Below are 24,893 nucleotides of genomic sequence, written 5' to 3'. Positions count from 1 at the left end.
TTGATTTCAGACATTTGATAAAACATCGTAGGTAGAAAGCGAAGATTTCTAGGTACATACGAAACAGATCCACGCAGTTGTGTTAAGTAAGGCCATACAAATATGTCAGGAAAAAAGCATTAATAAACAGATCAATTTGTGACAAATTCTGTATACACAACCCTTTTATACAAAAACAATATGTACATATCATTAAGTGCATATTGGCCTCTTATACATTTTTCACCAGACCGACAGCCTCTACATCAACTCTGTATCAGTGATCAAATATCAAGATAAAAACGTATCGTGTATGTATAAATCGTTGAATTGACACGATATCCAGATATCAATGCAAGTGGAAGTTAATATAACTTCAAAGCATGTTAATTTCTTAATTTGAAAAGTGCTGAGAACAAGTTTATTGTGACTTGTAACGTGTCTACTTTTTGCATTGTATATGCTAGATGCAGCGATTTTTGCACATACGAAGTTGAATCTAGCCTGAAAAATATATTTTCTGTTGACGACAGAACTTGTTCCCCTACATTTCCTTTGGCACTGAAGTTTGCATGTCACATAAATCAAACATCTTTCACTTAAAAACCTCGGGGTGTCGTGCCAATGTTGATTTTTTTAATGTACGGAAACCCTGTTTATGCAAATGAGTCCATTGTGAAAGTAACTATACATGAAGATTAGGGGCGATATCAAGATCACAATGTAATATGGATATTACTTTAGCATGTATGCTATATAAAGAAGAAATTGAAACATTTTCAATATCAAAGAGAATTAATATAACCCATATGACAGGAACTTTTACGCGATTGCAGTTTACCGTTTGACAGCGGTGGTGAATAAGGAAACAATATTGACATTTCCAACCACAAAAGGACTGTATATATGTACGTCATGACCTTCATCATGACGTATTTTTCATTGTGACGTTGTGCAATGTGCCAATGCGGTAAAGTATATTTATGTATGTAGCACTGATATTAAAAATGTTATGGGGAAAGTCTTAACTCAACCGCGCACACTAAAATGCATTATTCCAAGAAAAAAAAACCATTTCTGCAAATACTAAATGTAAAATCAGATTCTAAATATCGTTAAATGCCAATTAAAACTAGTTCTAATTGTAACGGGGACGGTTACATATATTCCCCAAACCTTCCCTAATTAAAAAGTGATGTCATTGTAAAGCTCTAGGAAAAAATAATTTTATGTTAGCCTTTGATTACACGTAGTGCGTTTAATATGGCCATTTCAGTAAGAAGACATGAAAGAAATAAAACACATACATACACGCGCACGCGAGTATGAGTCTGCGCTTTTGTTGATGCCATTCAACAGGCATTTGTATCATTTACCCATAGCATGAATTTAATAACGTTTTCGTCAAATATAAGGAAGTTGTAGTGATTTTAAAATTGTCCAATCACAATTCAGTGCACATGCATGCACGTGCTGAGCAATAGTTTTAACCAAAGCAATTTGGAAGGAGTACCAAGACACACTTAGAACCTCAACATCAAAAGAATTTGCTAAAAAGCAAAGACGTTGTCGTCCTTTCAAAAATTAAGTTTTGAAGGACGATGCACGCACAAGCGTATATAGATACGCATATTATATACCTATCACTTCATTCATGCAAGAGTTACAGACGTTTTAGTATTATGCAATCAAATTGAAACGCACGTGCATGCACGTGCAGATTGGTCATTTGTACAATGCAGACCAGTTAAGAATCGCAATGCCTACCTATGGTATGAATATCAAACTATTTCAAAGAACAACAAAAAAGTTAGACTGATTACAAAGTTGGTGTACGAAAATTGTGATGCACGTGAATGCGCATGAAAGCGCGTGCAGGCAAAACCAATATCATTTTTCACATCTACAAATAATATACTACCATCCTATTAAGTTTTCATGTCAACCCTTTCATATTCTGATTTTTTATTTGTTGTACCAAAATTGCAATGCACGTGCACCCATGTGCATGTACATTCAGACAAAATGATTATCGTTGTTTATACCTCTCAAGTAATTCGATACGCAACAGCTTGTTCTGCGTATAGGCAGTCTTTAAATCGAGACAAGCTACTATAACAATCGATAATTGGCACATCGTTTGAGTGTTTGTAAGAAACCTGCATTGGTAATAAAACATAACACATCGCATGACAGTGATTGATGAAATGTCAACAGACACAACTCGTTATGTTTTGCTATTTGTAAAACATTCAGTATAATAAAAGAAATATTGGATGTAGTTGAGGATAATATCAGACTCTTCACCACTCTAAAAACCATTTTTTTCTGGGGTGAAAATGTTCAATGTTACCTTCAGCTACATGCAATATTGATATTATGTACCCTCATTCGTGTTTTAATCAATATTAGCTGAACGAATCTATGTACAGGTAAAGGTATCATTTGGCATTAATTTGGATAAATACATACATAATTCATGTTTAAAGCAGTAAATATATGTTGCATGTTGGTAACTCTGCATTGCTCACAAAATATGTTTGCATCATTCACCTGCTGTATCAAAAAGCGAGCGTCAGCCTCTTCATAAGTAACCCAAGGAACATAAAAGAAACTGATGAAAACTTAAGTCACAACTTTTCTATTAATCCAACAAGTCAAATGATTTTCTTTCATTTTTGAGAGAGAAAACAAATTGACTGCATACACCTCCAAAGCATGTTAAATGTCAGCAGGGTTTATGTATATCTCGATATTTAGATCCATTGCTTGTGCCGCCATATTGTTAAACGGCTTAAACAAATAGAAAAGAGTGTTAATTTGAGTATAATGTGGAATTGATACGATGCTGTGTTTTATGATATTAATTAACAGAAAATATCCACAATATTCTTGGTTTGAGGGGAAAGATACTCATCCATTCGATCTTGATTGCATAGCTGTCATTTTGTCATTCTTAATCAAATTTTGCTCTGATCGAAAGTTGTATCAAATTCGATTTGAGTTTTGGAATTTGACTTTATTCATCTTTCCTAGGCTATCACGCTATGCGCGCTTGGATGTATTGCAACTGACTTTGGTGTAGGCCTCTTCGTATTCTCGTTTTATTTGAAATAATGCAACTCCCACAAAACGTTCTCCAAACATCATAATCTTATGTTCAAAAGTTTAAATTTAAAACAAAGAGAGCATTTAATTTTAGCTCAACATAAGAAGAGATGTTAATTTTACGAAGTGATGCAAACATATACATCAACATAGGTTTTTCTTTTATATCTGTAAACGGACATCGTGTGCGTGGTACACGTACGATATGGACGAGATCATTGCTGATTAAAGGTGTTAAAGGTTAAGAAAACCCAACAACACCCCACAGTACATGTATGTTGTAAATAAATGAAAATATAAATTCATTGAAACGATGACATCGAATATTTAGTGAAAATAAATCAGTAATACATTTAAAAAAAATGAAAGTACTTAGACCTGAAAATATCCATTTCAATTGTTATGCCGATCCGTGCATACAGATTTTGACTACGGATTACCTCGTTTACCTGATCAAGATTTAGGGTTCACAGCGAGTGTAACTGGACGACAAGCTATGCTTGCAAGTTTTAGACACCTGATCATATATCTGGTGTGTACAGGGCTCCGTGTTTGCCGTACTCTTCGTTTTGTATTATCTATGGAAATTATAGATTAATCGTTGTTCGTTGTCTTCACCTAATGACACTAATGGATGTCTGGAAAAGTTAAGTTCCCAGTTGTATATTCTGTACTTTGATTTGGGTATACAATCTATACATTTCGTAGTGTCGTGACACTAAATAGAATAAACATGATCTGTTATTGGATCTATTAGGAAAGGAAAAGATAAATAAGTACACAGTTTACACTGCTGTTAATGTTCAGCCAATCTGGGTTTTTTTATATTGGGAGTGAGGCTGAAATTTACGTAAGACAGTGATAGTAAAATTTATTTCCCTTAAAAAAGATAAAAATCATGATTCTTAAATTTTGTCAATAATACACCAAAGCACAAACGTGTACGACCTTGATATTGATAAAACTTCATGCCGCAAAGTTTCGGAGGAAAGTAATATGAGAGCGATTTTTCTACTCTGTGAATTAGTTTACTAATCAGTAGATAGCACGTGATTTCCAGATAACGCATATATACACTGTACTTGTGATATAAAGTAGATGTCCTCTCGAGATAGGTCTGTGCTGTTTTGATTACAGGGAATATAACGTAAGTACTCCACTGTATGAACCACTATAACGTTACGTACATTGTAACTGTGATGTGTTTAGTTCTCTAAATGAGTTTACAATATGTACACATTAACATATGTTGGTGAATCTTATCATTCATGTTTGAGTCTCAAGTTTGTAATATTATCCATGTGAATACTATAGTAAGCAGCGAGGAAAGCGGGGGTGACATTGGCAATTACAAGCACATTGCCTTGTGCATAAAATAAAACGTGAAATAAATATTTGTCGTTTGATCAAGGGGAAAATTCATTATAACATCGATGACAACTACCTTCACAGGTGCATATATGTCGAGTTTAAAGTAGAAATCACAATACTTAGTATAAACACACACAATATTTTTTTTTTCATTTGTAATCAGCACGTTCTTTTCAACTAAGAGCACAATGTTGATGTTATGAGTTTATTTCTTCAAATAACTTAAACCGCATTTTGAAGGCATCCAATTTAATGTAGGAATTATAATGTATTATAGTAAATGCAAGTTTAATGACCTACATTTTTGCAGTTATTCTCCTTACACCGGGCGTTGGGGGCGCGCTTCCAATTGAAGTCCTAACATTCACATATATATCGTATTAACAAATAGTGTCTAGTAAAGCTTACGTTACTAAATTCTTTCTTATGCCGAGTTTTAATAGACTTTATTAAATCTTTGACATAAACATGGATTGCTTTCTTCAATTTTACGATGAAACCTTTTTACAATATGCACTTCCTCATTTTGTAGAGTTAGGGAAGTGTGGTGCCAAATGATTATTTAATGTTTATTTCTTTCCAAGCTCTAATGTAATTAATACCGAGGATTGCAGTAGTAATATTTTTGTTAAACACCAGACACCTAGAATTAAAAGCACAATGAAAACATGTGATGCAATGAGACACACAACATCGTTAAAGGGGGTGCTCACTTCATAATATTGCCTGATAATTCTGGACAAGTAATGTTTTAAAAAATCCAAATCTCGAGAGGGATGACGGCAAGGGTTGATCTTTCAGTTCCTTTCATCGGTTAAATTTACATTTCCATTAGTACTCATGACAATGCTGTTTTTTAAATGGGGACAACCAGTATATCTACTTATCGTCCTCTGATCATAAAAATAACCAACTTTGCATGTAATGATAAGAGAAGGCAGACCCCTAGTTATTACATTCTCGTTTGAGTAATATTGAAGTGTAAGAAAAGCTGAAAGTTGATTTACACAAAATTTAACTTTCAAAAGTTTGAATCAGGCGCAAAAATATTTCAACAGAAACATTACACTAGAGATATCAATTCGAGATAATTAAAATGTTATGTTTATTGGCACTTGACGTACATTTGGCTTTAATTAGTTTTATTCAGTGTGAAGTGATAAATTGATAATGTACATGTATGCGTAGATTGCTCATACGTTTTCAGAAATATCATATTGTGGTTTAATTGTCGAAATAATTAATAAAATTAATTCTAAAAAATGCTGTTATACTAAAGACATCTCGATTCTGATCTAAAGAAATCAACCAGTATTTAAATTTTACAATAGTCATGCCGTGCTTGCTAAAGAATCACGGAAGGGACACACATAAATGTGATTAGTGATTAAATTATTTTGTTCATTTATATTATTTTAAATCATTACACTTAATTCTTCGAAAAATTCCTTAACTGGCAATTGATTGCAATCAGAAATAATAAATGTTCTATTTATTCCTTATATGTCATTGTCAACTGAAAACCGCAATCTACTGCGCGCCCTCTGTAATCAAGGGGAAATAAATCGCACACCATGGTAAAATTGTATTATATATATATATATATATATATATATATATATATATATATATATATATACATATATATATATACATATATACGTCCACGGGTTGGTAGGAAATATGAGCATGCGTAAATGTTGTTACAAGTTCATTTTTATTCCCAAGATGCAAGTGTGGATTTTGTAAAATGATAGAGTCCAGAACAGAATACATATGTTGTAGGTGCGCTTAGTTTCTACATGACAATTTTCTAGCAGTTTATGCGGGTATCTGTAGAACGTATATGTTAAAAAGTGGAAGAATAACAGGCGATTGTTTTTAATGGAAGAAAGTACTCGTGCCAAGAAAATATATCCAAGTTTGCTTCATCACACCTTCCTCCTAAAACCTGAAAAAAAAATCCACATCCCTTTTTCACCTGCAAGGAGTACAAAACACGTCAATGAAATGAATTTGAGAACATGATAGTTGGTTTCTTTGTCGATGAAATTTAAATGGCCAACAGCTGTTTTCACACTTCGTTTGTAGTCGCATAGTTGAAGCTAGCGCAAGGTAAGTTTAGTGATCGAACCTCATTTACACGTTTATCTAGCCGGTTATTACCTATTAGTACATGTAAGTAAGATAACACGTTTACATGAAATTCAAAGCATAAGGGAGTAGATAGAAAACAAAAACATGCACCACGGTAGTGTTCTTTACTTCCTGGTCATGAATAACATATACAGGAGAAACAAAATGGCGATCCTCTAAAACTGTGTATCTGATTTTACAGCTGTTACATTTTTTTTTAGGATTGGTTAAATACATGTAGTTGACACTTCATTGTAAAAAAAAATATTATATAACTAATTACGAATCGTACGATTCAACATTTTACATTTAAAAATGTCCTTCTAACACATAGTATATTTCTCCCTGCAGACATCCTTCTCGCATGGTCATTATGTTTGACTTACACGTATCTAACACGCAACACATTTTCAATGTTGCTAACATTGAAAAAAAATCACTATCTATAGGAACAGGAACTTGACTATATTAATGTCATATATGATGATGGTTGGTTGAATTTTATTTAAAGTACCTTTCGAGAATTTTCACTCGTATGCAGACCTCACCATTGCCGGTGAAGGGCTGCAAGAATTATACCTATGATCGGCGCTTACGGACCTTAAATTGGAGGGTTCGTAATTGTGCCACAGCTGTGACACGGGACCTCAGTTTTTGTGGTATTATCCGAAGGACCTCCTCTTTCAGTAAAATCGTATGACAAGCAAGGGGTACTGAGGACCTATTCTAATCTTAATAACCCATATCCCTTCTATAACAGTATCTGTATAGACCTTGAAGCGTACAACTATACCAGTGTAACGGTGAACTAACGCTGAAATGGTTGAGAACGAACGGCTTTGTTTGGGGAACGAACTCTGAACGATTTGAACGGAACAGTTCTCGACAAGAACGAGGCGCTTTAAAATAGGGACGAACGGTTGTCATCGAAAACAGAAAGCTCGGACCCCAAGTGGGAAAGAGTAGTATCGCTTTAAATGCTGCATTTTGGAGACTTTTGTTAATTTTCATTCATACCTACACATTGCAGGAAAGAGATATTACGTTCCAAAATAAAAGTTTAATTTCAATAAAATTATGAATATTTCAAAATGGATGGAAGGGGGCGGAAGTAAACATATGCATACCATTGCACGTGCCTTGAACTCCACATGGGGATATCTACATCAATGCAATGTAATGCATAGAAAACAACTTCATTAAAAAAAACAAACGATTCGAGTCATTTTAGGCTAGGTCTGATTTCAATAGTACATGTATACAATGTAACATTGCTACCCTTTACTCAAAAATATTTAAATTATTTTGCGATTACTTAATGCACAGGTGATTCTAAAGAGGAATGCAGTCTGTACATAGATTACATGTATTTTGTAACCTTTAATGAAGGGCCCATACAGTTATACAAATGTATATTACAGTGTATGAAAGGTAAAAATAACAAACAGTGATCAATCTAAAAACTCCTATAAGCAAAACAAAATAGACAGTTAAATAAACACGGACCCTGGACACACAAGAGGTGGAATCAGGTGCCTAGGAGGAATAAGCATCCCCTGTTAAGAGGTCACACCTGACGTGAGTCCTACATCTTGATCAGGTAAAAGGAGTTATCCGTAGTCAAATCAGTTTGCCAAGAACGGTCTAAGAATCGGTGTGAAACAAATCAGACAACATTGGACCCAATAATAGGTTGTCAGGACGAACTACAAACTTTAAACGAGACTGTTGAAACCATTTTACCATCAACTTGTGTGTCAGTAGCTTGCATCGATTTAAAAACTGACCATACGAAGAACAAGCTTTTGCGTGTCGAGAGGCGGTGTTTACTCCTCCTAGGCACCTGATCCCACTTGATCACTGTTTGTTATCTTCACCTTTCATAAGTTGAGAGATATAAACATTATGTGCAGGTGATAGTGGAATATTGCTACATAAATATGGGAAGTTGATGATTGAGAAGCTGAAATCATCCCGTTTGTCATCAAATTGATTTGTTAGTTTGCCGTTAATATCTACTTTCAATAAAACATGTAAGCATGAAGCAGACGTGAAGAATTCTCTTGTGTCTTTTATTTCGAGCTATGTATGTTTTGAAATCTTTTTCATTTTAATATTTAGAATAAATGTATCCAAGAAGGAAAACCTCAGTACATACAGATGTAATTTAATAAGAAATGTTAAGTAAAGATTCTAACTTGAAAATCGTTAAGGGTAATTATTTAAAAAAAAAAATGATTTATGTGTTTGATTCCATAGGGGAATGCCTGCATTATATCAATATAATGGTGATATTTCATGTTGTTTGATGGTGCACGTAAATTTACCCATTTGATATAAGTATTCTAAAATACTTTTTGGCGACACTTGTCAAAATTCTAATAGGAATATCAAGGAATGTATTGCCACCTCAGACGCCGACTCCACCCTCCCGTAGTTAATTACATATATGACGTTACTCTAGCAACTCTTAATGGTTCTTCCAGTAGGACAGTCTTAAAGGGTTGCGACTTGACTGCATTTGCCGTAGTCCCCTTTGAGACTTCACGTTATACATATATTCTTTAATTTTCATTACATAGTCTACAATGTATATATCCTTAGATACTTAGTATTAAAACTATACGGTCAACTTACGACTACATTGTTTATACATTATTCCATAAGTAATTTCTATGTTATTCTACTGTTACTATATCTTCATATGCTATTTCTATGACTTTGAAAAATACTTCTATTATATTTGATACATATTATATATACATGTATAGTGATAGTATGTATTTTTACATAAATTATATACATTCCTTACATAAAATAATAATCATAATAAAATACATTCAGAGGATGCTTACTCCTCCTGGGCATCTGATCCCGCCTCTGGTGTGTACAGGGGTCCGTGTTTGCCCAACAATTTATTTTGTATTGCTTGTAGGAGATATGAGATTGACCGTTGTTCGTTATCTTCACCTTTCGTTCAATCCTGGCACAAATGGTGAGAATTATGCGGGAGTATCCGAGGATATTTTATCCCAACTAATATTATGTATACTTTCTAATAAATGATAAAATTATAAAAACAAAAAAAACACTCTTAGTGGCTCATTCATTTCATACCTTCATACCACCATACCAGTTGCAATTCTAATAAGTAATTCAGTTTAATTGTTCAACATTTTCATCTCTTTGAAACCTATCAAATTCATATTACTCGAAAAGTTATGCCTACATATGAAGGTACTCTACATCGTCTTAATGGCTGACTTCCTTTTAAAACATGAATGAAAATATAAATAACAGCAATATATGTCTATTCATTCCATATAGCAATGCCTTGCTGAGTATCTCAGTAGGTTATCACGTTGATTGCTGTTGTGTAGATCGCGGGTTGGAGATCAGCAGGGATTTTAAATTCTTTTTTCGGATTGCTATCTACTACAACTGCTGTTTTTGACTAACTAAAGTAAATTTGAAAGTTTTCAATTTCAAAATATTGCACAGTTCAACCACTTTTCATTTCTATCAACTTTGCAGCATTCCTCCATAAACCATAAGTTGAGAAAGATGACTGTTAATGTAGACACTATATAGTTTTTAGAATCATAATTATATATATATATATATATATATATATATATATATATATATATATATATATATATATCTTATAGATTCACTTCATAATGAAAAATAATCCCAGTGCACACACGAACCCTTTGACAAGGGATGTTCACTTCTCCTAAGCACCTGATCCGACAGTCCTGCTCCGCTATATAGCCTCCAGTCTGGATTTGTTTACTCGTAGGAACAGATGGTTAATCAAAACTCTGTCAATTACTCACCCCATATGACATAAAATTCCTTCGTCATTCGTCGTCCTCTTATTCTTCGTTTTGTTATGATTGTGTTAGTCATCAAAGCATATCTTCTGTCTTGCCCCTCCAGTACCATGAACATATTGAGACTTGCTTCTGTGGTGATATGTAACGTAATCTGCAACTCCCTGTAATATGTGAATGAAAATGTAGTATCTTATGGTGACCTTCCATTTGGTGTAGGTCATAAGACCAATGTGTGACACCTTTTCTACCTTTCTACTTTTCGTATTATGTTTGTAACTTTCTGGAGTAGAGCTCTTACGACGATATTTGCTTAGTTTGAATTCCATCCTATGCATCGTTCCAAGCAAACTTGTTTTTCGCAGAACATACCCTAAATAGCGTATCGAACCATTCGAGAAATATAAACGCCATATGCAGTTAATAATGAAATAATTGCTATATAGAGATGACATGTTGGCAATGGAGAAGGTAGTCATGCCTTTTGTTTTATATCACGAATTGACAGTTTGCTGATAATGTCTATCATGATTAAGACATTCATTTTTGAAGCAGATGCGGATTACTTTATTGTATTTTTTTTTCAAGTTCATTGGAATATATCGAATCAACATATTAATGTAAATTAATATTGTTGGTGGGGAAAATGTATGTAAATGTCAAGCAAAAGGTTAAGAGCATGCATGCGTAAAATGAGAATGCTTTATTTGTGTGGCACAAGTTATAGAGACATATAATCATGTACAGAGAGTGTCGATAATCGTTATACTGAAACCATCCATGTACAACATCCCATTAATAAAAAAACATATAATAATTGACATAGTTCCAGTATATTTTCAGCATAATGCTGTCTTACGTGTTTCATACCGATTGTTAGGCCGTTCTTAACACACTGATTTTAACTTAATTATTATATAAATAAAAAATATAATTCATTTTATTAAATGTTTTTACTTTTTATTTAGTTTTGTAAAATATAAGTTACTTCTTTATTTCATTATGATTTATGACATACGACCACATGTATGTGTCCGGCCATCAAAAGACAGTACCGCAGTCATCAGATGTGTTGGTACACGATGGTCCTTATTTATTTATATTTATTTATTTTTAAACCATGGGACAACCCATACGTCCCATACGGACCATATGTATGTTACTACAACACACTTCAACTTCACTATGTTGGTGCATTTGGGAGGTGTTGGAGGGTGAGGCTGGATTGCAATGAGATGGATAGTATTATGGCAGATAATACAGTCACCAATCGGTTAACGATATATAGTTAACCAATCCTACAAATATCAAACAAACAAAGCATTACTTCCAAGGTGGTCCATCGAATAGCGACAGTTACTCTACACTCTTGACAGTACTTTTAAACGAGTTGAGTTACTGTAATTTATACATATAATTTACATCTTAAAATTATTATTAAATTAAATAATATAATTTTTTCCAATCTAAATATCATTATGTTAAATTACTTTACTATTAAAATCTTAATTATTTACATGTCCTTATAATTCTATTAATTTTTTTTTTCAATCTCAATATCATTATGTTAAATTACTTTACTATTAAAATTTTAATTATTTACATGTCCTTATAATTCCATTGATAATTTATGCTTATTCAGTATTCAATGCATTCATTAACTTAACCTTCTGTTTTGCTTATTATTGATATAATAGGCCATCGTACCGTGGTTTCAGCGGGTGAAACGTCACAATAACACAAATTACGTTGTATGAGCGGTTTCAGTGGATGAAAGGTCACAATGTCACAAATTACGTCACAAATTACGTTGTATGAGCGTCTTCACAGTGGCTGCCACGTAACTAATCTATTCACTCGCCATCTTCAATTTGCGTGATTTGTAGCTTCCAATATCATTCGTAAGTTTCCTTCTGGTTGGTGAGTAAAAAGTTTTACTTATATGTATAACTAAGGTTTTATCATACATGTTTACAAATATGTAAACAATTTCGTATGTTTATATGCATGTTTACAAATATGTAAACAATTTCGTATGTTTATAAGTATGGAAACCACTAAGCATCATTATTCTACTGTTAATTTTTATATGTTTACTAATATAGAAACAACTACATGTGTTATACTTATATAAACAACTAAGCGTATAATTCGGGTTTTCTATCGTGTATATCTATATGTTTATCAGTATGTAAACAATTACATATATAAGTATCGTAGCATATTAATATTAGGAATATAAACTTTGCGTTTTTATCGTTTTAGTTTATATAAACATGTATGTTAAAGTATAAATTCAGCTATACATCAAATCCAGGTATATTATAAGTACATGTATATGCAAATATACATAAAATTCAGGTATGTTATTATACGTATGTATTTTGTAAACTTCTCTTTTTATGACAAACATTTAGATGCAATGTCGCAGTTTGTATGTATGCAGGCCTGCTACATACTATTATATATAATATATGTAAGCTTGTTGGATGTATGCGATTTGTGATTTTGCATCTACTCTGTATTTTCATTAATTAATTAAATATATATGTTTTGTAATTAAGTATACCACTTCTTTATATGGTTAATATTTTATCTGTCATACAATTTTAACATTAGTACTAACTCACCAATTATTACATTATGCATCTTCAGTTTTATACACATAATACATACTATCGAATAAGAATTATGGAGCCATGTCGTGCTATAAGCTGGATCTAGCTACAGAAACATGGTACAGGGTATGAGGTGTAGCACCTGATGACGACCTCAAAATTCTTGCCTAATGACGATCTCAAAATTGTTGTATGGCAAAATTTATAATTAATAACTAACTAGTAGCACTCTATTATCAAAATTTTCTTTGGCGACCCTACCCTAATTCTTTTCTGTATATATTTTAGTTATTTCACATGTATATACATAAAAACATCCCTATTACTATTACCTGTTACTAATATTACTAATTATGTAATAATTATAGTATATTTATTTCGGTGTATCTTGATTTATTTGGACGAAGGACGGAGACTCGTGCGATTACTAATTATTACCTTCTATTAGAATCCAAATAAATAAAAATATTTAATTTTATATTTAGTAATTATTAAAATTATTATATAAATAAAAAAATATAATTTATTATAAATAAAAAATATTTTAATTATTCAATTTTAATTTACTTATCAATTTTTTTAAATTTTAATTTATTGAATAAATTAAATAAAATTTATTATTAAAATTATTATATAAATAAAAAATATAATTCATTTTATTAAATGTTTTTACTTTTTATTTAGTTTTGTAAAATATAAGTTACTTCTTTATTTCATTATGATTTATGACATACGACCACATGTATGTGTCCGGCCATCAAAAGACAGTACCGCAGTCATCAGATGTGTTGGTACACGATGGTCCTTATTTATTTATATTTATTTATTTTTAAACCATGGGACAACCCATACGTCCCATACGGACCATATGTATGTTACTACAACACACTTCAACTTCACTATGTTGGTGCATTTGGGAGGTGTTGGAGGGTGAGGCTGGATTGCAATGAGATGGATAGTATTATGGCAGATAATACAGTCACCAATCGGTTAACGATATATAGTTAACCAATCCTACGAATATCAAAAAAAAAAAAAAAATTATAACTATATTAATCATTAACACATTGTTTTAAGGTGAGGGAAAACCACACATGTACATCATGATTTTTTTTTACTTTACTGGTACACAACAAATTATCATTAAATCATTTCTTGTTCCACTTTTATGAATGAAATAACCCCACTTCTCTTTTTTTCTAAATTTAGATCTACTTACTCCAATCACAAACCATTATGGAAACACATATGTAGTATGTGCACATCAAGTCAATGATCTTTTTTCATATTTAAATTATTCATGTAATAACTGCAAAAATCCAAATATGAAGCCAATATTAATAAGTCAACAATTATAGATGTATGATTACATTGTAATGATACTGGAATTAACTTTTGTTATTTGATATACATCAAATATATTTTGTCTGTGAGATACATTTGCTGTTTCATTCATATTATTACATTTCTCAACATAGATATATTAAAGGTCTCAGAAATCAAAATTAAGCTAGATCAATAGTATAATTCAAGGAGAAGAGATGATTTTATTTATAATCATACAGGGATTTTTTTTTTTGTTAATGTTGGCCAAGTCATTGTGTGCACTAGGTATGCTTATCATATGGATATATAAGATTTTCGTTTTTAACCCAATTGAATTTTCTATATAATTATAGTGTAATGATGATATTATACATGTATATAGAAAATTACTATAGCTGTGATAGTCTTTTTAGATCACCAGAGAAAACTTAAGTGACCTATTACAATTGGTCTCCGTCCGTCTTTGTCCGTCATGCGTTCATAATTGAATATCTTCATCATAATTGTCATTCCACTTTTTCGATTTGGTACAAAGTATCTTTGGAAGAAGGAAAAGATAAATTGTAAATTCAGGACACCTGCACTCCTGAGGCCTTAGGAGCGGGGCAAAACCTTTTTTTAAAAATAACTAATTTTCAAAAATCTTCTCTACAACTGCACATGTGTAACACAAAACTAAGTGCATCGTGAAGTTGAAAAGGGAGGCCTCTAACAAAATTGTAAATATCATGATCCCCACAGTGGAGCTTCTGACGCAAGGGCAGGGCCAAACTTGAGATATAGTATTTACGTGCAAACTTTAGTCTTTAGTGCCATTGATACTAAATTGAAGCTAAATGGATATTTAGACAGAACAGGTACTAATTTACCAAAATTGTGAACTTGATGATCTCAGAGTTAGGGTTGTGTATCAGAGTTGGGCCAAAATGGTCAGTTATTAAATATTTGAGCAATAAAACATTCTAATATTCTTCTTAGGAACTAATATTTCAAGTCCTTTCAAATTTGTCTTGAAGCATTTTTAAGACAAGGAGGACATACATTGTAATTTTCAGGACTTGTACACATCTACGACGTTTGAGGCGGGCATACATTGACAAATATTCTTAAATCTCTACAATCGCATATCTTTAAGAAAAACTAAATGCATCATGATATAGAACAGGAATACCTCTACCAAAATTGGTATCTTCATGATCTCCGGGATAGAGCTTTTGACCCCAGAATAAGGCAAAACGTGGTACTTATAGTGTATATGTGTAAATCATATAACCAATTATATGCTTGCATGTTATTGATACTAAGATGAAACAGATTAAATATTTAGAAGTCATTTACTAAAATTGTAACTTCCATGATCTTAGGGGTTAGTTTCGGGATGGAGCCAAAATTATCACCATGATTATAAATTGCCTTTATCATTTGACGGACTTCTTTTAACTTGCTTATGCATTATAAAAACCAAATGCATATTATGAAATATATATGTGAATATGGCAATCGAAGGGGTTTTTACCTTAATATGGGTCAAAATTTGTGATATCGTTGATTTTGATACATATCATATATCATGCAAAGCTGTTCATCAGTATATGCACTTGTTTTGTACTGTAGCTGAATATTAAATTGTAGATTAGATATTCAGAACATAACTTGTTTTTATAGATTACATAGCCTTTGAGACTAGTGATACTTTTAATTAGTACTCAGGTGACCGAAGAGACCTGTGGCTCTCTTGTTTTTTTTTTTTATCAATACCATACCAACTATGAATGCTTGTGTTCTCTACTTTATTTGACACGCTAAAGGGAATAAAACCCTGAAACATAAACAAGGATAACTCTTGTAATGAAACATCTAGATATCAAAGGAATACAAGTTATTCCCCTTGATATTAATATAATTCTAGTCATAATGCATATTGCACATGTCCACAGGTTTACATTATTGAATAATAAATACCAATATCCTTGTAAAGCTGTTGCATAATATTTTATGACATCAACATAATAATACGATTCAATCACTTGTTTGTGGAACAAGGCTCCTCTCAGAAGGCAAGTAGAGCTAATACCTATGTAGCTCATTCAATTCAGTACTACAAAATATTTACAAAAGTACTATACTGATTGAATCCTAGATATACATGGTATATGCATGAACAAAATATACAGATTTGATGATAAATCGAATGCTACAATTTACTTATCTTTAATTCGAAATTGTTCTTTAACTTCAATTTAACAGAAATGCTTAGTTATAAATTTTACAGAAATGAAGAAAGAAGAATGACGTAAATAGTGAGCATGTACTTACTGTTAGTGAATATTCAAATCCTCCAAATGACTTTATCAGATTATGCCTTAGAAAAGCTCTAATACCCACTTCCTGAGTGCTTTCTGAAGTCTTACTTTATTCTTAATTAGGGACTTGAAAGCGGGGGAATTAGACAGTAAAACTATTGGTTTAGAGAACCACCTGACCTTAATCACATATCTGAAAGTGACCACACAGGTGTAGATACCTAATGCTCAAAGAAACCTCTCTAACAATGCAGTAAACCAAAATAATAATTATGTGTAGCCCAATACACTAAACAGTCTATTACACATGATGATGAATAATGAATGGTGTTGATAATATAGATGAATGCTGATGAATATGTATATGATGATTAGGTGAGATAATTAAGTTTAAGAAACACATTCAAAGATATTGAAGACATTGTATTGTATTTACTCACCACTAAGTGATATGAAACCACATGCATACAATGCAGATACTGCGACATTACATAATTCTTGTAATTAAAATTACACTCTACTGCATAGCTTTGGCAGATTTATTTCCGGTTTCCTTCACTGCGGAAGTTGACCTGACCTCTTATCTTTCAATGAGTAAAAAAAACTCACGTGATATAAATTCAAATAACAAGAACTTTAGCAGGGGTGAAAAAGTTTACTTATCAATACTACCAAAAAAAAAAACCAAGAAAAATATTACGATTTTAAATGTTCGGCCATAACACAAAATATCGGAACGTAAATTAGGCGACAGAGGTAAAACTTCACTGAACAAGCTTAGCTGAAGCTGGAGTAAGGTAAGTGTAGCTATGGGAACTTAAACGTTTATTTAGTTCGTTATTAAGGTATATCCTATTTTAGTAACTGAGAGAACACGCTTACACTAAAATCAAAACATATGGAATTGAATGAAATGAAAAAAAACCGATATTTCCAAGTCATACATTACGTACGCGAAAAAAACAAAAACAATATGGCGATGCTCAAAAACTGTAACAATTCACAATTAGGGATTTAACAGCGGTTATCTTTAAGATTGTGTGGATAAGTGATTCTTCATTGTAGAAATCCATACATAACTAATTACGAATCATACCATCTAACATATTATATTTAGCTATTTCCTTCTAAACATCCCCCTTGCATGTTCATCAGGTTTGGCTTATCGAAAACGTAACAAATTTGCAATCATGCAACAATTGAAAAATATCAACTGGCCCGGAAAAAAACGTTTTTTGAAAACTACTTAATGTATACGTATATTGTAACATTTTCTCTATGTCCCTTGTTATCTATGGGAGCGGGAAGTTGGTCATACAACATGTAACAATATTGATATTCTACGCATTGTTTCAGGATATGAGATTCAAAACAACATTAAATCATTTCACTGTTCGTTATCTTCACCTTGCATGGTATAATTTCCTAAAAAACATACTACACTTTCCTCAGACACAAACTACACATTCATTTCCAAACAAGCTAAACATCTCTAGACACATTAACATTTCCAGAGAAATGCTAAGAAATTGCAAACATGTGCTAAACAATACCCAGATATATGATAACATATCAAGTTGAATACCTAACATTAAATTTAAGACATATACCGAGCATTTATATACATTTTCAATATATGTACAAGCATAAACAGAAACACTTCAAAATTCAACATTTTAAACTTTATTTAGCATACACTGTCGAATATGTAGCATTAAAACATATATAATAAACTCGCATCCAAACATTTTCATACACATGCATGAAAGGTGAAGATAACGAACAGTGATGTATTAAAGATTGAAACACACATGCTAAACATGCACAAACATGCACTAACATAACGTATACTACAAACTTATGACAAATGCTACATATTTCCAAATATATGTTCTGGATTTTGAGACACAAACTGAACCTTTTCTCTTAGATATACATATACTTACATTTTCAAATACTAAACATTCCCATAGAAACATTGAACGTTTCTAGACAAATCCTACGTACAGCTTGCTGAACAGTACCAACAGAGATTATGTTATTGTTTCCAGACATATGATAAATCAACGTAGTTACAAAGCAAAGATTTTGAGGTACATACGAAACATATCCACACTAAAATGCATTATTCCAAGAAACACAAAAAACCCAATTTCTGAAAATACTAAATTTCAATACAGATTCTAAATATCGTAAAATGCCAACTACAACTAGTTCTAATTGTAACGGGGACCGTTACATATGTTCCCCAAACTTCCCCCAATTAAAAAGTGATGTCATTGTAAAGCTATAGCAAAATATGATTTTATTTTAGCCTTTAATTACACGTAGTGAGTTTAATATGGTCATTTCAGTACAAAAAATGAAAGAAAGTAAGGCACGTGCATACACGCGCACGCGAGTATGATTCTGTACTTTTGTTGATGCCATTCAACAGGCATTTGTATCATATACTCAGAGTATGAATTTCACAACGTTTCCATCAAATATAAGGAAGTTGTAGTGATTTTGAAATCGTCCAATCAGAATTCAGCGCATGTGCATGCACGTGCTGAACAGTAGTTTTAACCACAGCAATTTGGAAGGAGTACCAAGACACACCTAAAACCTCAAAATCAAAAGAATTTTATAAAAAGCAAAGACGTTACCGTCCTTTGAAAAATGGCAAGCGCGTGTGTGTTGGCATTTTTTATTACCCCAACATATAGATACCCATATTATCTACCTATGCTGTGAATATCAACTCATTTGCTTCATTCATGAAAGAGTTACAGAAATTTTAGTATTATCCAAGCAAAATGAAGCGCACGTGCATGCACGTGCAGATTGGTAATTTTAACCACACAGATCAGTTAAGGGTCTCAATACTTACCTATGATATGAAAATCAACCCATTTCAAAGAACATCAAAAGGTTAGACTGATTACAAAGTTAGTGTACGAAAATTGTGATGCACGTGCATGCGCATGCACGCGCGTGCAGGCAAATGCATATCATTTTTCACATCTACAAATGATATAATATTATCCTATTAAGGTTTCATGTCGATCCCTTTAATATTCTGATTTTTCATTTTTTTTTAACAAAATTGCAATTCACGTGCGCTCGTGTGCATGCACATGCAGACAAAATGACTATCAAGCCTGCATTGCTATATTATAAAACATCGCATGACAGTGATTGATGAAATGTCAACAGACACAAGTCGTTCTGCTTTGTTATTTGTATAACATTCAGTATAATAAAACAAATATTGGATGTAGTTAAGGATAACATTGAAATTTTCACCCCTCGAAAAACCATTTTTTTTCTAGGGTGAAAATGTGGAATGTTACCTTCAGCTACATGCAATATTCATATTATCTACCCTCATTGGTGTTTTAATCAATATTACCCGGACAAATGTATATACAGGTAAAGGTATCATTTGGCATTAATTTGGATAAATACATACAAAATTCACGTTTAAAGCAGTAAATATCTGTTGCATAGTGGTTACTCAGTATTGCTCACAAACTATGTTTGCATCATCCACCTGCAGTATCAAAAAAGCGAGCGTCAGCTCCTTGATAAGTATCCCAAGGAACATAAAAAAAACTGATGAAAACTTATGTCATAACTTTTCTTTAATCTAACAAGTCAAATGATTTTCTTTCTCTTTTGAGAGAGAAAATACATTGCAATCAAAATGAAATTAACATATACCTCCAAAACATGTAAAATGTCAGCAGGGTTTATGTATATCTCGATATTTTAGATAAATTACATGTGCCGCCATATTGTTAAACAGCTTAAACAAATAGGAAAGTGTGGTAATTTGAATATAATATGAAATTGATGCGATGCTGTGTTTTATGATAGTAATTAACAAAAAAATATCCACAATCGTCTTGGTTTCAGGGGGAAACTACTCGTCCATTCGATCTTAATTGCATAGCTTTCATTTTGTCATTCTTAAGTAATCTTTGCTCTGATCAAGAGTTGTATCAAATTCGATTTGAGTTTTGGGATTTGACTTTTTCATCTCCGCTACGCTATCACGCTATGCGCGCTTGAATGTACTGCAACTGACTTTGGTGTAGGCCTATTCATATTCTCGTTTTATTTGAAATAACGTAACTCCCACAAAACGTTCTCCAAACATCATAATCTTATGTTCAAAAGTTTAAAATTAAAACAAAGATAACATTTAATTTTTTAGCTCAACATAAGAAAATATGTTAATTTTACGAAGTGATGCGAAAATATACATCAACATAGGTTTTTCTTTTATATGTGTAAACGAACATCGCGTGCGTGGTACATGTACGGTATGGACGAGTTCATTGCTGATTAAAGGTGTTAAGAGGCCGTCCACGGAGATATCAGGCAGTAGCTATAATACGGCTGGCACATGCAATTCCCCAAAATTTTATTCATACCCAATAAAAGTTAAGGTCATACGCCAATTTTATCGTATGTAAAGTGAATTTCACAAAAAACATTGTTAGATGCCAAAACTTGGCCTATTTCATAAATTCGAGGACACTATATAATCTATAGAAAATGATCATTTTGTAAAGTTAAATAATACCCAATACAATAAAATTTGTCCAGAAAGTATAAACAATATTTGAAGGAATTCCTTAATAATTAAGATGAAACAATAAAATTGCTGGGAAACAATCCTGTTGTTGAGCATTTACTGACAGAAGTAGCCAAAAAGCCAGTAATTTGAGTTACCTCCCTTGGCGTAAAAAATGTAAAATGATCCGAAACTTGCATAAATTGTAATTTTCGAAGAAAACAGTATTTATTTAGAACATTTTTCACTTATCTCGATTTTTTTTATCAAGTGTAAACGTGGAATTATTTTTTTTTTTAATTTGATGGTGAAAAATAAATATTCAGCCCGGACCTTATCAAAGTTTCGTGGGTAAACAGATATGGCTGACAAGTGATAGAAACGTGAAGTTTTTCTAGGAGTGGTCCTTATTTTAGGGACTTGTCAACCCTTAATAATTGTTCAAAGGACATAAGTGGATATTCAAGATATTTTAAAGTTGGAACTGCGTGTAATATTCAACCGAGATTGACCCCCTGCTGTACAGATCGGGATACTTCGAATTCGACGTAAAAGTTTAACTGTTTAAACTATCGTGCACGGTGCAGATGCTTACTAGTATGCCGAGGTCATTGCGATTCTTTGGGGATTTACTGGAGGCAACCACCACCAAATGTTGTTATCTACTACACAAAGGAAAGTGTAAAGCAGACAGAGCAGTAAACTTCAATGTTTCAAGGGAAATATTTGTTCCCGTTGGAAGTGGTAAGTATAAATGTCGAATTTTCTCTGTTATTTTTCTTTGAAAACTGTCTTTGATTGATAGACAATTTTGATGCAAGTTCTCATGATGTGTCAATGCAAACAATTCATTTGATGAAATGATTCTTTTTAAAATAATAATGATTAAAATGATAAATCCCCACAGTAAAAACAACATTAAATCAATCGGGGGGTGGGGGTGGGGGGGGGGGGTGTTGTTAATGTAGGGATTTTTAAAATCTGTACTACAACACAATGTTTATCCACAAATCATTGAATTAAGAAACAATAGAATCACACAAAAACAAGATGAAAGTGGTGAAAAGTGTTTATTGTCCTGCAAGCTATGTACATATCAGCATGCATGCATAAAAAATAATATATATTAAAATTATATCAGATTATTTTTGAGATTTTTTTTTACTAGCTACTTTTCACATGTGTTTTTTTTTTTTTTGGATTCCTAGATTTAATAACTATTAAAGGATGAATGAATCAGTGTGAGAGGGTAGTATATGTACATGTATGTATGTGACAAAAACCGAATAACAAATATAAAAAAAATAATGATATATATTTATTCATGTAATTATGCAACTATAAGAACCATTATGTGGGTGGGGGTGGTGTGTGTGTTACAGGTTGATGTATATCATTAATTTCTCTCAATTTAAGCTGAATGGATTATGAAATTCAGATGGTTTAATGTGACACAAAATCTGATGATTTATTTGCATGCACACAGGTACTAAAGTGTATTAGTGTGACATACATGTATATACCAATTACCAAAGCTTGATAATGAATACAACGCCCATTTCATTACAGATTTGGAAAATAATTATAGTCAAATCACCCCTACTGCAAGCCAGTTATCAGACTGTATCAGTGAGTATATTTATTTATTTCAATCAAAAGATTTTAAATTCAGAACATGGTACATCTGACCTTGTCATATTGTCATAATTCATAAATTATGTAAGTTTAGAACTATTACAGATAAGAGCTTAATTCCACATTTGACATGTATATTTCTTGAGACAAATCCTGACCAAAGGCATCCAATGTTATGATGTCACAATCCTTTTGTTTTAACTCACTTGACAGACATACATGTAGAATATAAAAACTTTAACTTTGACAATAACATAAGAATGGTTAGAGATGGGGGTTGGATATTTAAGAAATGTGTGTTCCTTCATGTCATATGATAGTAACATTTTTACCTTACGACCTTGACCCTTCATATTGCAAGTTTTATGTGATGTCACCATGTCACACACAACACATACATGCATTTTTAATTCATGACTGTTATCAAAGATTTTAACCCACTCGACAAGTTTTAAACTCTCTTCAGACAATTCTTGTTTAGATAATTTCAAATACTAGCTCGTATATATATATATATATAAGTCAGAGGTGATGTTTTGAAATCGGAATGTGGTTTAATTTTTGAATCAATGAATATATAGTTTGTTGTTTTTTAGCTCACCTGAGCTGAAGGCTCAAGAGAGCTTTTCTCATAAATATTTGTCTGGATTCTGTTGTCATCATTGTGGTAATAATTTTTCCCATTTTCATCTTCTCCAGAACAACTGGCCCAATTGAATGAGATTCATTTTCGTTTAAATGAAAGGTCATGCCCCCTTTGAAGGGAGATAATCAAGAAAAGGCAAAAATAGGATGGGGTCGTTTAATGTAATGAAAATATGCAAGCATTCCCAGGTTGTGTAGATTGGAGTTGGTTCAATTCATGACCTGGGTGTAGGATGAGGCTATAATAGGGGGTCAAAGTTTTATAAGGGATAATATAAGGAAACATCTTTAACAATCCTTTTCTCAAGAAGAGTATGTCAATGATTAGTCATATTCATAAGCAAAGATCTTCAGGTAGTGTAAATTTTATTTTGTTCAATTCAGAGGCTAAAGAATTAGGGTATGGAGGAGATCAAAGTATGATGTGGGAATATACAGGAAATTAAAACAAATTCTTTTCAAGGTTAGCAGGGCCACACTAAATCCTTTCAAATTGCAAATGTTCCTAATTTGTGTTGATTCATTTTTCATTTCTATCCACCCATGACTAAAGTCGGGGGGGGGGGGGGGAGGGGGGGGAGGGGGGGGGGGGGGGGGCAATGTCTGTCTGGAACTTGCTCATGTTAGTATTAAGGCTCTCATATTTCATATTTTTATTCCTTATAATAAGACATTTCTTTTGATATCAATTTTTTTTTTATTTTTTACTTTTGTGTTTGGCCTACTTTTAACAAAATATAACCTACAGTAGACAATTCTCCTGAACTATATATAAGGTAGTCTAGCCTTTTATGTTTAGTATTTAGATATCTTATGGCAAGAACTTTCATTTGATTCCATGCAGTTTGATTTTGAAGTTTAACCCAGATTTTATTATATTGGTATTTTACATAAAGATATACAAAATGTGTATATTCTTTATTACCAGACTTTTAATTTATTACCTGACCTTAGTCTTTAAAATAGCACGATTTTCAAAAACTTTAAATTGGTATATAGTTTCTCAGTCACTTTGGATTGGGTTTTGATATAGATTTCACATATTATAGATTACTAATGAAAAGAGCTTTACTTTTGAACTTCTGACTTTGACCATGTTGACCTACTTTTGAAAAACATTCATTATTACCAGATCTGTTATATCTTGAGGGATAAGGTATTGGGTTAGTTTGTTTCACATGAAATGCCTAATGACCAGAATTTATTTTATATCATGACCTTTGACCTTGGGACTATATCAAACCTATGATCTTGACTTTCTTAGTGCATTGCTTACAGTGCTATTTAAACATGTTCATCATTTTATTTCCATTAATTTACACAACTGTTGTTATTTAGATCTCAGCTGAGTCCAAGATAGGAAGAAGCT

General features: G+C 32.3%; 1 protein-coding gene across 5 annotated transcripts in view; it reads left to right on the top strand.

Annotated features, from left to right (window-relative positions):
- LOC125654244 (uncharacterized) overlaps positions 1-24,893 on the top strand; it is a 40,533-nt gene that overhangs the window by 2,450 nt on the left and 13,190 nt on the right. The window contains exon 1 of one of the 5 annotated variants that reach the window (XM_048884111.2): positions 17,235-17,477. The exons of 3 other annotated variants lie outside the window; for them this stretch is intronic. The gene's annotated coding sequence lies outside the window, so the exon portion shown is untranslated. Of the gene's footprint in view, positions 1-17,234; positions 17,478-24,893 lie in introns of those variants that run through there. One more of the 5 variants, XM_056143354.1, reaches the window with a different exon arrangement.

This window comes from Ostrea edulis, chromosome 7 (genome assembly GCF_947568905.1).
Source record: "Ostrea edulis chromosome 7, xbOstEdul1.1, whole genome shotgun sequence".
In the NCBI taxonomy this organism is placed as follows: domain Eukaryota; kingdom Metazoa; phylum Mollusca; class Bivalvia; order Ostreida; family Ostreidae; genus Ostrea; species Ostrea edulis.
The sequence above is the reverse complement of the archived record's forward strand: the minus strand, read 5'-3'. Positions and strand labels throughout refer to the sequence as shown.